Source organism: Carlito syrichta, unplaced genomic scaffold, assembly GCF_000164805.1.
Source record: "Carlito syrichta isolate Samal-C Ts95f unplaced genomic scaffold, Tarsius_syrichta-2.0.1 Scaffold302587, whole genome shotgun sequence".
Taxonomy (NCBI): Eukaryota; Metazoa; Chordata; class Mammalia; order Primates; family Tarsiidae; genus Carlito; species Carlito syrichta.
In genome coordinates, this window is record NW_007246683.1 from 113,011 (window position 1) to 125,408 (window position 12,398).

At 40.7% G+C, this 12,398-nt stretch overlaps 1 pseudogene; it reads right to left on the minus strand.

Annotated features, from left to right (window-relative positions):
* Positions 1-996: 996 nt before the first annotated feature.
* LOC103259296 lies at positions 997-1,703 on the minus strand (annotated as a pseudogene).
* Positions 1,704-12,398: the final 10,695 nt, after the last annotated feature.

Consider the following 12,398-nt stretch of genomic DNA (forward strand, 5'->3'; position numbering starts at 1 on the left):
GACTGGATGATTAAAAAAATGTAGTATACACCCACACAATGGAGCCATTAAGAAGGACAAACATGGACTTCACAGCAACTTGGATGGATTTAGAGTCTATCATATTCAGTGATCTATCACAGAAAGAACAGAGTACCATGTGTTCTCACTCATAAGCAGAACTTGAACAATTTTCATAATACTATAAGAAAGAATGGCAGTAGTGGGAAACCGCCAGGGGATGGCAGGGATTGTTCAGGGGAAACTGCCAGGGGAGGGAGGGGCACACTTCATCAGCAAGGGTACCTGTATAACATTTATATACCTAACCCTGAATTGTACCCTACATCTTTAAAATAAAAAAAGAAATATAATGACCATGAAAAAAAGATAAGAAAAGAAAATGAATTAGTCATAAAGAACAAAAGTATAGACTTCACAGCAACTTTGATGGAATTAGAGTCTACAATTCTCAGTGGTTTATCACAGAAACATAGAACTGAGAACATGTTCTCACTCATAAGTGGACCCTGAACATTTACTATAATACTATAAGAAAGGGATTGGTAGTAGTTGGAAACTGTGAGAGGGAGCTGCACATAACATTAATAAGTATACCTGATCTCAAATCAGGCAAAGTGGGGACCAAAGGGAGACCCAAACTTTACCTGTACAATGACCACTATAATGGTCATGTATATGACCACTATACCTAATCCTGAATTGTACCTCACATCTTTAACATAAAATAAATTGAAAAAAAGAACGTGAAAAGGCAAATTATCGAGTGGGAGAATACATTTGCAGCACAATCTAATAAGCAGTGCAGATCCAGAATATATAAAGAGCTTCTATAAGACAATAAGAAAAAGACAACACCTTTTTTTTTTTTTGCTGCAAAAAGCTTTATTTTTATTTGGTCCAGGGCGGTAAAAAGCTGTCCAGTGGCTGGAGGGGGAGGCTCAAGCAGAAGAAACCCTGATACTGTGAGAGGGGGCCCCAGAGGCCGCTGGGCTCCTAGTCGTGCTTAAGGGTGAGCCTTTCGAAAAGATACTCGCCCAGCCCAGACTCATACCTTGCCAGCCTGTGAAGGTTGGTCAGGTGGTCCCCCATCTTGATGAATTGCACCTCCTCATCTAGGAAGTGGGTCTCCAGGAAGTCACAGAGATGGGAGTCTGTGGATCCCAGGGCATGAAAGTCCAAAAGGGCTTGGTTCAGGCTCTTCTCTAAAGCCATGGCGGCTTCCATGGCATCCAGGGTTTTACCCCACTCATCTTGAGAGGCCTTCTGGATATCCTGGAAGAGGGCGCGGCCGCCACGCTGGTTTTGCATCTTCACAAGACGCTCGGCGCCCTGACGCTTCTCCGCCCACTCGGGGAAGAAGTGGCCCACGCCTTCCAGAGCCACATTGTCGCGGTCGAAACAGAAGCCCAGAGAGAGGCAGGCGTAGGAGGCCCGCAGATGCAAATTGACCAGGTGGTTGACGGCTGCCTCCCCGTCGGTGGAATAATTCTGGCGAACCTGGGAGCTCATGGTTGGTCGGCAAGGAACTAGCCGCAAAAACGGTGGTCGCTGGTCCCAGACACAGGAGGTGACCGAGAAGGTGGTCTGGGAGGTTGCAAGTGGAGAGGAGATCGGAGGGCAGTGGGAGGCTGGAAGAGAGGCAGTCCCCGGGTCTGTTCCGTCCAAACGCTGTTGAAGCAAGAGACAGATCCGCAGGACCGCCAAACGCGCTGCCAAGACAACACATTTTTAACAGGTATAATATGTGAACAAGCACTTCACTAAAGAAGATATCCAACATGCCAATGAATATTTGTTCCATTATTATTCATCATGGAAATACAAGTTAAAAGTGCGGTGTGATATCAACAGACACCAGAGTGGTTAAAATTTAGAAGACCAAGGCCAAGTGTCAACAGACATGAGAACCAGTGAGCCTTCATCCATTCCTGGTAAAACTCTCATCCATTTCCTGAATGTAACACAGGAAAACTGCTTAGCGGTTTCTAATGAAATTAAATATACACCTGTTCGGTGAAGTCTGTACAAAAATGCCTATAGCAACCTTGTTGTTCTGAACTGGAAATCATGCAAGTGTCCAGTAGGAGAATGGATGAACAAATAAAGGTCTATTTATATATTGATACATTGGAATAACACCACACAGCAATGATAAAGAATGAAATATTGATATAGTCGATAACCTAGATTTACCCTGAAAAAATTGAGCAAAAAGAAGGTAGTCACAAAGGATGTATGATTCCATTTATATAAGGTTCAAGAATAGGCAAACAAATTCATCATGTTAGAAGTCAGAAATTCCTGCTGCAGGCTTTTGATCAGAAAGGGAAAAATGGAAATTTTTGTGGCTCAGGAAAAGTTTCATTTTTTGGTTGGAGACATGGTAACACCCGTAGATACATAGGTAAAAATTCAGGGAGTTGTACACCTGAGACTTGTATATTTTAGTGATGCTAAAAAAACTAATATCCAGAACTCGAATATAACTCAATAATTTTTCTAGCAATGAAGTATTTGATCCAAACCTTAAAACATTTGATTATACACGATGATAAATGTTTAGAAGCCTTGTCTAAGGTTTTTGTGCAAAGACAAAAGCTCACATATCATTCCTGGATATTTGTTCTTTTGTCATGTAAAAAGAGCAGAAATAGACCGGCCGTGGTGGCTCAAGCAGGTAATCCCAGCACTTTGGGAGACCGAGGTGAGAGGATTGCCTGAGCCCACGGGTTCAAGACCTGCCTAGGCAATATGGTGAGACCTCATCTCTAAAATAAATTAAAAAATAAGCCAGGCATGGTAGCACATGCCTGTAGTTCTGGCTACTCGGAAGACTGAAGTGGAAAGGATCGCCGGAACCCAGCAGGTCGATGTGGGGTGGCCGTGAGCATGCCATTGCACTCCAGCCTGGGTGACAGAGTTAGACTCCAACTCAGTAATAATAATAATAATGATAATGATATAACAGAAATAATTTATAGAAAAAATAAAATGCAATCTCTTATTAGTGAATACTGCTGACAGACACAGAACATGCTGTTAAAATTTGAAAACAGAAGTATTAGAAAAATATGCATAATTGCCTTGTTAAACACTGGCCAGGCCATGTGCTCATTGAGCTATGGCCAGGCCATGTTTCCTAGCTTTGGTCCCTTCTCCTACCTTGGGGAGGTGAATCTCCTCTCTCTCTAACTTACTTTCTAAATAAACTATAATTTCCAATCTAACTTCTGTGCAATTGTTTGCATCTTACATGTGGCACCAGATCACTCACAGACACCCCCATCAGGTCTGACCTAACATTTTTGGGGGGGCGGAACAGACAAACATGCAATTTGGTACATTTGCTGTATAGTTGAATAAAAGTACAGTACTTTTTTTTTTTTTTTTTTTTACATGTATTAGTTCATGGTATTTGCTAAATTTTGTTTCAGTGATGAAGAACAAAGAATTTGGTTGTTTGGAAGCTATTTTAATAAAAAGATGTAGCTAGAGACATCACATTACCTGACTTCAAACTACACTACAAGGCTATAGTAACCAAAACAACATGGTACTGGTACAAGAGCAGACACATGGACCAATGGAACAAAATAGAGAATCCAGAAATAAACCCAAATACCTACAACCAAGTAATATTTGACAAAACAAACAAAAACATGCACTAGGAAAAGGACACCTTATTCAACAAATGGTGCTGGGGAAATTGAATAGCTGCAACATTGTTCACAATAGCAAGAACATGGAACCAACCATGCTGCCCATCAAAAGAGGACTGGATAAAAAAACAAATGTGGTACATAGACATATTGGAATGTTACACAGTCATAAAGATGAACAAAATTATGAACTTCGCAGCAACCTGGATGGAATTAGAGCTTATAATACTGAGTGATCTCTCACAGAAACAAAGAGCTGAGTATCACATGTCTCACTCATAAGTGGTCCTTGAACAATCACCATATTACTATAAGAATATATAAGGATTGAAAGTAGTGGGAAACTGCGGGGGTGGGGGATGGGGAGGTGGGATTGACAGTAGTCGATATCTGTCTGGGCAAGGAGGGGCATACCTCATCAATAAGGGTACCTGTACAATGAATATTTGTACACCTAACCCTGAATTTACCCCACAATTTTACAATAAAAATTAAAAGAGGAAAAAAAAAAATTGGATAACTATATGCAGAAAAATGAAAGTTGATCCCTATCTCTCCCCATATACAAAAATTAACTCAAGATGTATTAAAGACTTAAATGTCAGACCTGAAACCATAAAGATCCTAGAAGAAAACCTTGGAAAAAGTATCATGGACATTGGCAAATAATTTATGACTAAAACTCCAAAAGGAAATGCAATGAAAACAAAAATAAAGAAGTGGGACTTAATTAAATAAAAAAACTTCTGCAAAGCAAAATAAATAATCAACAGAGCAAAAAGGCAACCTACAGAATGGGAGAGGATATTTTCAAACTATACATCTGACAATGGACTAATATTCAGAATCTACAAAGAACTCAAACAAATCAGCAATAAAAAACAAATAATCCCATTAAAAAGTGGACAAACAACATGAACAGGCATGTCTCAAAAGGAGATATACAAATGACAAACAAATATGTCAAAAAATGCTCAATATCATTCATCCTCAGGGAAATGCACATTAAAACCACAATGAGATACCACCTTATACCAGTCAGGTAGCCATTATTTAAAAATCAAAAAACAATAGATGCTGGCGCTGATGTAGAGAAAAGGGAATGACTATACACTGTCAGAAGGAGTGTAAATTAGCATAGCCTCTATGGAAAGCAGTATGGAGATTTCTCAAACAACTGAAAGTAAGTCTACCATTTGATTCAGTAATCCCACTAATAGATATCTACCCAAAGGAACAGAGGTGGTTATATTAAAAAGACACCTGCACCTCCGTGTTCATTGCAACACAATTCACAATTGCAAAGATGTGGAATCAACCCAGATGTCCAACAACCAATCAATGGATAATGAAAATGTGGTGTATATACACCTTGGAATACTATTCCGCTATCAAAAAGAATGAAATAATGTCTTTTGCAGTAACTTGGATGGAATTAGAGAACTTTATCCTAAACGAACTAACTCAGGAACAGAAAACCAAACACTTAAAAGATCTCACTTATAAGGGGGTGTTCAACTGAGGATCTGAAAAGACATAGATGATGGTGTAATGGACACTGGAGATTCAGAAGGAGGAGGAGGAAGGGGTGGAGGGATGAAAACAGCGAGAAAACAGTGTAAATGTAACCCCAGCAGGGACGGATGCTTTGATTGCAATTTTCTTTTTTTCTTTTTTTTTCTTCTCTTCTCTTCTCTTCTCTTCTCTTCTCTTCTCTTCTCTTCTCTTCTCTTCTCTTCTCTCTCTTCTCTTCTCTTCTCTTCTTTCTCTCTCTCTCTCTCTCTCTCTCTCTCTCTCTCTCCAATGTCATATCACTTTAAGATAATGTTTGGAAACATGGTTTTCACATAGTAGCTGTGGACACCATGAAGCTTTCTAATGACACACTAGACTTCACTAGTCCCCCCCAGGGGAACTCGGGTTTCTCCTCAGATCTCTCATCCCCATCTTCTCTCTCTCAGCAAGAAGCACTGCCATCCTCCAGTTCTGCAGCCAGAGGAGTCCTGTTCAGTGGAAGTCTATGCCCTCACTCCCTGCAGGTCCTCTCCAGAGCAGCAGCTGCTCTGGAAAGCTCCCCTTCAACCTGTGGCTGGCTGGAGGCCCACATCTGAGCCTGGTCTCTGAGCAGGACTGCTCCCTGCCTCCCAACTGTGGATAGGCTGTCTCTGAAGGCCAAGGGGTGGAGGGGTGGGTGCCAGATGCCCTCCCCACTGAAATCCCTGCAGAGCCCCTGAGGCAGTTGCAACATCTGTCCTCTGCCCAGCAAGGCCTCTGGGCCAGGTGTGCTGCGCACGCAGCAACGTGGGTTTCTTGCCTGGCTCCTCCCACAGCTACTTGAATCCCCACTGGCCGAGCCACCGCACCATGTCATCCAGGTCCCAGGAGTGCAGGTCTTTTTGCTCTCCGTCCTGGTTTTTGGCTCAGCCTCAGCTATCTCAGAGACTGACTGAAGTCACCCGATTTCTCCGTTGGCAGGTCTTCTGTGCCAGCAGGCAGCAACATCTTCTTAAAATGTTCACAGACCTCCTGATGGCCCCCTGCCAGCCCTGATTTTCTTCACTGGGGGAGGCTGAAGTCCCACCCTCTGGCTGCCCAGAGCCACGTTGAGAGGCTGTGCTGGAATGGGTCGCTGTTGCCTACAGGTCAGGCAGGGAATTGGCAGCCATGATGTTTATCCTGGTGGTCTGTGACTTCCAGTCCTTTTCAGGCTTTCCCAGGGATGGCACAGCAGACTTGCTTCAGTCTTCTTTTTGCAGGCGAAGTTGAAGTTAACTTTAGGGAATGGAAGAAGCCTGGTGAGACGTCTCATACTCAGGCCCCGCTGTCTGATGGTGATGTGCTCGCCCTGGGCTTTGCTGTGCTGCAGCATCAAATACATTGCCATGGTTTGGTCATGCAGCTTCCGTGTTAGGGAGTCTTCAATCTCTTCTTCCTAGAACCCCACACTTCCCATTATTTCTATAACTTGGGGGTCCAGGTGATCAGGGAGTAGTGGCGTTTCGTGTGCCCTTAGTGTCTCCAGGCTGGCGCTGACCCAGGGATCCTGCAGCATGACCTCTAGTGTGGGCCTATTCCTGGGATTGAGGGTCAGGAACTTTTTGTGACAACCTCTAACTTGAAAGAAACATAAAAAGGAATTTTGTAGTTTCCAGAAATGATGCTTTTTCTGAGGTCCTGAAAATCATCTTTATCAAAAGGTGGGTTCCCAGCCACCATGGCGTATAAGATCGCGCCAAGGCTCCACACGTCCACAGCTCGGCCGTGGTGTTTGTGCCCCAGAAAAATAACAGGGAGAGCTACACATGGAGGTCAGCTGTTGACCTTCCTGAAAGGAGGTGCCTAGGCCAAAGTTGGCGACTTTGACTCTCCTGTGTTTATCCAGGAGGATGTTTCCTGGCTTCACGACTTGGCAAGCAATGATTTGTCGGTGGCAGTAGTGGAGGGCAGAGCACATATGGTGGAAGAGCTGTTGGGCCTCCTCCTCCCCCTTGCAGCCCTTCCAGAGGATGTGTTGGTCAAGGTTACTTCCACTGGCATATTCCATGATGATGTTCACGTTGGGTTCATTTTCAGTGATGAGGAACAGTTGGATGATGTTTGGCTGCCTAAGGGCCTTCATGACTTTAGCCTCTCTGTAGGAGAGCTGCCAGCGACTGGAGGAGGCCGGTTGTTTTTTGGATACAAGTTTTGCTGCCACTTTGGTCCTAGTCAATATGTGCCAGGCAAGCTTGACTTCAGCAAAGATGCCCCAGCTGATGGTCCTCAGGACTCGACAATATACCCGGGTCTTTCCACTGGCTGTGGTGGAGATCATGCCCTGCTGCATAGTCTAACTACACTAAATACACACTAACTACACTCACTAAGTAACTACAGCAACTATATTAAACAGGGTCAAAATACTAACAAACAACAGTAATAATACTGTCTGCTAACACTACTAAGAAATCACACTAACATTACTGACGGTGCTACCTTGCTAAAAACCACACTAACTGCATAAATATGCTAAGAAATAACACTGACTACTAACTACATTAACAATGCTAACAAAATTTAAAGACAAAACAAGGGGAACAAAAGACAAACACAAGGAAAAATCACAAAGGGAATGATAATAAAATGGGGAAAATAAAAAAGGGAGAAAGTAAAAAAAAGAATAAACAAAGAAAAAGAGAAACAAAAAGAATGGAAAAGAAAAGAAAATGAAAGGGAAATGGAAAGGAAGTAGAGACAAGAACAAATCACAAAAAGAAAAAAGAAGGAGGAAAATGAAAAGCAACAAAGAGTAGGAAAAATACAGAGTAGGAAATCAAGAAGGAGACAAGAGGCTCAACATGGTCTAACTCCACAAGTCAAAGTAGCTTCCTGGTAATAGCGACCAAAAACCTCAGGCTAGCCAGGGACATGTTCTGTGGTGTAAGACACAATAAGATATATTATTGGGTTGCCAAGAAGGTAGCCCTCATCATAATTTCTCCATAAGATCATCAGATGTGTCATCAAAAACTTTGGAAGGCAGAAGCAGTGGATTCAAATATTCAAAGCGTTGGAAGAACAAAAACCTGTCAACCAAGAATCCTATATTTAGCCAAACTGTCCTTCAAAAATGAGGGAGAAATCCAGACATTCCCAGATAACCAAAAGCTTAAAGTACCACCAGTCCTGTCCTGCAACGAGGGGAGTTGTTCCATTTGAAAAGCAAAGACTAGAAAGGAACCCAAAAGCTTTATTAAGTGTAAGATCTCTGGTAAAGGTAAATTCACAGGCAATTAGAAAACCTGGTACCATTTTTGTTTTGTGCATGATTTAAGAGAATAATGTATCACAAAAGTTCATTTTAGTTGATATGGACACAGTGCATGCAGATATAATTTTGTGACTACAATAACTGAAAGATCATTTGGATAAGAGAAGGAAATAACATTTTCTTCTTTTTACTTGGGTTTGCTTTGACTTTTGCGACTCTTTTTTGGTTCCATGTGAACTTCAGGATTGTTTTTTCTAATTTTGTGAAGGATAACATTGGTAATTTGATAGAGATTGTGTTGAATCTATTTCATCATGTATATATACCACTTTTTTTTTTTTATCCAGTCCTCTTTTGATGGGCAGCACAGTTGGTTCCATGTTTTTGCTATTGTGAATAATGCTACAATAAACAAGTGTGTGCAGTTATCTTTTTCATAGAGTGATTTGAGTTCCTCTGGGTATATTCCCAGTAGGGGGATTATAGGGTCATATGGGATGTTGATTTTTAGATCTTTTAGGAATCACCACACTGTTTTCCACAGAGGCTGTACTAGCTTATACTCTCACCAACAGTGCAGAAGTGTTCCCTTCTACCCATCTGTTGTTTTTTGAGGTATTGATGATGGCAATCCTGACTGGAGTTAGGTGGTTATCTCAGTGTGGGGTTTTCATTTGCTTTCTTTGATGACTAGTGAGGCTGAGCATTTTTTCATGTATCTGTTGGCTGCTCATATGTCTTCTTTTGAGAAATGTCTGTTTATTTATTTTGTTCACTTTGTAATGGGGTTGTTTGTTTTTTTCTTTTCGGCATGTTTCAGTTTCTTGTAGATCCTAGATGTCAGGCCTTTGACAGATATATAGTTGGCAAATATTTTTTCCCAGTCTGTGGGCTGTCTCCCAGCTCTCTCAATGGTCTCTTTGGCTTTGCAGAAGCTTGTCAGTTTGATAAGGTCCCACTTGTCTATCTTATCTCTTATGGCCTGGGCACTTGGGGTTTTGATCAGAAATTGGTTGCCAGTTCCAATTTCCATAAGGGTGTTTTCTGCATTTTCTAAGGCTCTCATAGTTTAAGGTTTTACATTTAGCTCTTTGATCCATTTAGAGCTGATTTTTGTGTACGGTGATAGGTAGGGATCTTGTTTCAGTCTTATCATGTAGTCGGGTAGTTTTCCCAGCCCCATTTACTGAATAGGTTCTCCTCTCCCCAGTGGTTGGTGGTGGAGGATTTGTTGAAGATGAGTTGGTTGAGAAATTGAGGCTTTGCTTCAGGAATCTCTATCATGTTCCATTGGTCTATATGCCTGTTCTTGTAGCAATACCAGGCTGTTTTGATTATTGTAGTTTTATAGTAAAGCTTAAAGTCTGGAAGAGTGATGCCTTCTACTTTGGTTCCCCGCCCCCTCTGCCCCGAGAATTGTTTGGCTATTTGTGGTCATTTATGTTTCCATATGAATTTCTGTATTGTCATTTCCAGGTCTGAGAAGAATGCTACTGGTAATTTAATGGATATTACATTAAATCTGTAGATTGCCTTGGGTAGGATGGACATCTTAACAATGTTGATTCTTCCAGTCCATGAGCATGGAATTTTTTTTATTTGTTTGTGTTATCTTTGATTTCTTTGAGCAGTGATTTGTAGTTTGCATTGTAAAGGTCCTTCACATCTCTGGCTAGGAAGTTGCCAAGGTATTTCATTTTTTTGTGGCTTTTTAAAATAGGATTGTGCTTTTTATTTGAGTTTCTATTCATTTATTCTTGGTGTATAGGAATGTGACTGACTTTCGCACATTTATTTTATACCATGAGACTTTGCTAAAGTCCTTTATCAGTGTAAGGAGGTTTTGACAGATTCTCTTGGGTTTTCCAGGTATAGAATCATGGCATCTGCAAAAAGGGATAACTTACTTCCTCTTTTCCTATTTGGATATCCCTGATTTCCTTCTCTTGGTCTGATTGCTTTAGCTAGAACTTCCAATACTATGCTGAACAGGAGAGGTGAGAGTGAACATCCTTGTCTTGTTTCAGTTTTCAGGGGAAATGGTTCCAGTTTCTGCCTTCTTATCAGTATGTTGGCTGTGAGTTTCTTATAGATAGCTCTTACTATCTTGAGGTATGCTCCATCTATACCTAGATGTTTGAGGGTTTTTATCAAGAAGGAGTGCTGGATTTTATCAAAAACTTTTTCTGTATCTAATGATGTAATCATGTGGTTTTTGTCTTTACATCTGTTTTTACTTATGTTTGTGGTCTTGCGCAGGTTGAGCCAGCCCTGCATCCCAGAGATGAAGCCTTCTTGGTCATGATTTTTGAGATGTGTTGTTGGATCCAGTTTGCTAGAAGCTTGTTGAGAATTTTAACATCTATATTCATCAAGGATAATGGCCAGTATTTCTCTTCCTTTGTTGGATCTTTTCCTGGTTTGGATATCAATGTAATGTTAACTTCATCAAATGATTTGAGGAGAGTTCCATCTTTCTCTATTGCCTAGAATACTTTCAAAATGATTGTCATCAGCTCCTACTTTTATGCTTTGTAGAATTCTGCTGGAAAGCCATCTGGTCCAGGGCTTTTTTTGTAGGTAGTTTTCTTTGACATAGTTGATATCCTGGGTTGTTACTGGTCTATTTAGTTTCTTGATTTCTTCTTGTTTCAACCTGGAGTGGTTGTATGATGGAAGAAAGTCCTCCATTTCATTTAGGTTTTCGAATTTGCTTCCATACAGGTCTGCATAGTAATCTCCGATAAATTTTTTTATTTCTTTGGGATCAGTTGTGACTTGATCTTTTGCATTTCTGATTGGGTTTTTCTCTCTTTTTCTTGGTCAGTCTAGCTAGGGGTCCATCAATCTTATTTATCCTTTCAAAAAGCCTGCTTTTGGTTTCATTGATTTTTTTTGTATTATATTTTTGTCTTCTATGTCCCAAATTTGGGCTTTTATTTTGGTGACCCGGATTCTTCTGCTGAAGTTAGGGTTTTGGTGGTCTTGCTTTTCCAGCTTCCTTAGGTGATTGTTAGGCTGTTAACTTGTGATCTTTCCATTTTCTTCATGTGCGTTTGTAGAGATATGAATCCCCTTCTTCGAACAGCTTTTATGACATCTCAGAGATTTTGGTAAGATGGTTCTTTCTTTTCATTTATTTCCGGGTATCTTTTAATCCCTGTTTTGATTTTCATGTTGACCCAGGAGTTGTTTAGCATCATGCTGTTTAGTGTCCATGTCTTTGTGGGTTTTGAGGGAACTTTGTTGGTGTTGATATTTACTTTTACTCCACTGTGGTCTCTGAAGGTGCGTGGCAGAATTTCAATCTTATGGAATCTGTTTATGCTTGATTTATGGCAAAGGATGTGGTCAATCTTAGAGTACATTCCATGTGGTGATGAGTAGAATGTATATTCCATGGTTGTTGGGTGGAGTGTTCTGTAGGTATCAATTAAGTTCTTTGGTCAAGTGTCACATTGAGGTTCTGGATCTTTTTGTTGACTTTTTGTCTTTATTATGTGTCTAGGGTTGTTAGCAAGGTGTTTAAGTCCCCAACTGTGATAATGTTAGAGTCAATATCTTTTTTTAGTTTATCTAGAAGCTGCTCTATGAAAATTGGTGCTCCTTTGTTGGGTGCATATATGTTTAGGATGGGTATTTCTTGTTGATGGATTGAACCTTTTTCCATTATGTAGTGATCTTCCATATGTTTTTTAATTTTTGATAGTTTAAAGGGTATTTTGTCTGATATTAAGATCACAAATCCTGCTTTCTTTTGTGTTCTGTTCACCTGAAATTTTGTTTCCTATCTTCTTGGTTTGAGTGAGTGTCTTTTCTGGTGAGATGAGTCTCTTGGAGATAATATATTGTAGCCTCATAATATTTTATCCAGTTTGCCATTCTATGGCTTTTCAGTGGTGCATTTAATTCATTCACTTTCAGGCTAATTATTGAGATGTGAGGGTTTAACTCTGTTATGAAGTTCTTATAGAGTTTGTTATTGT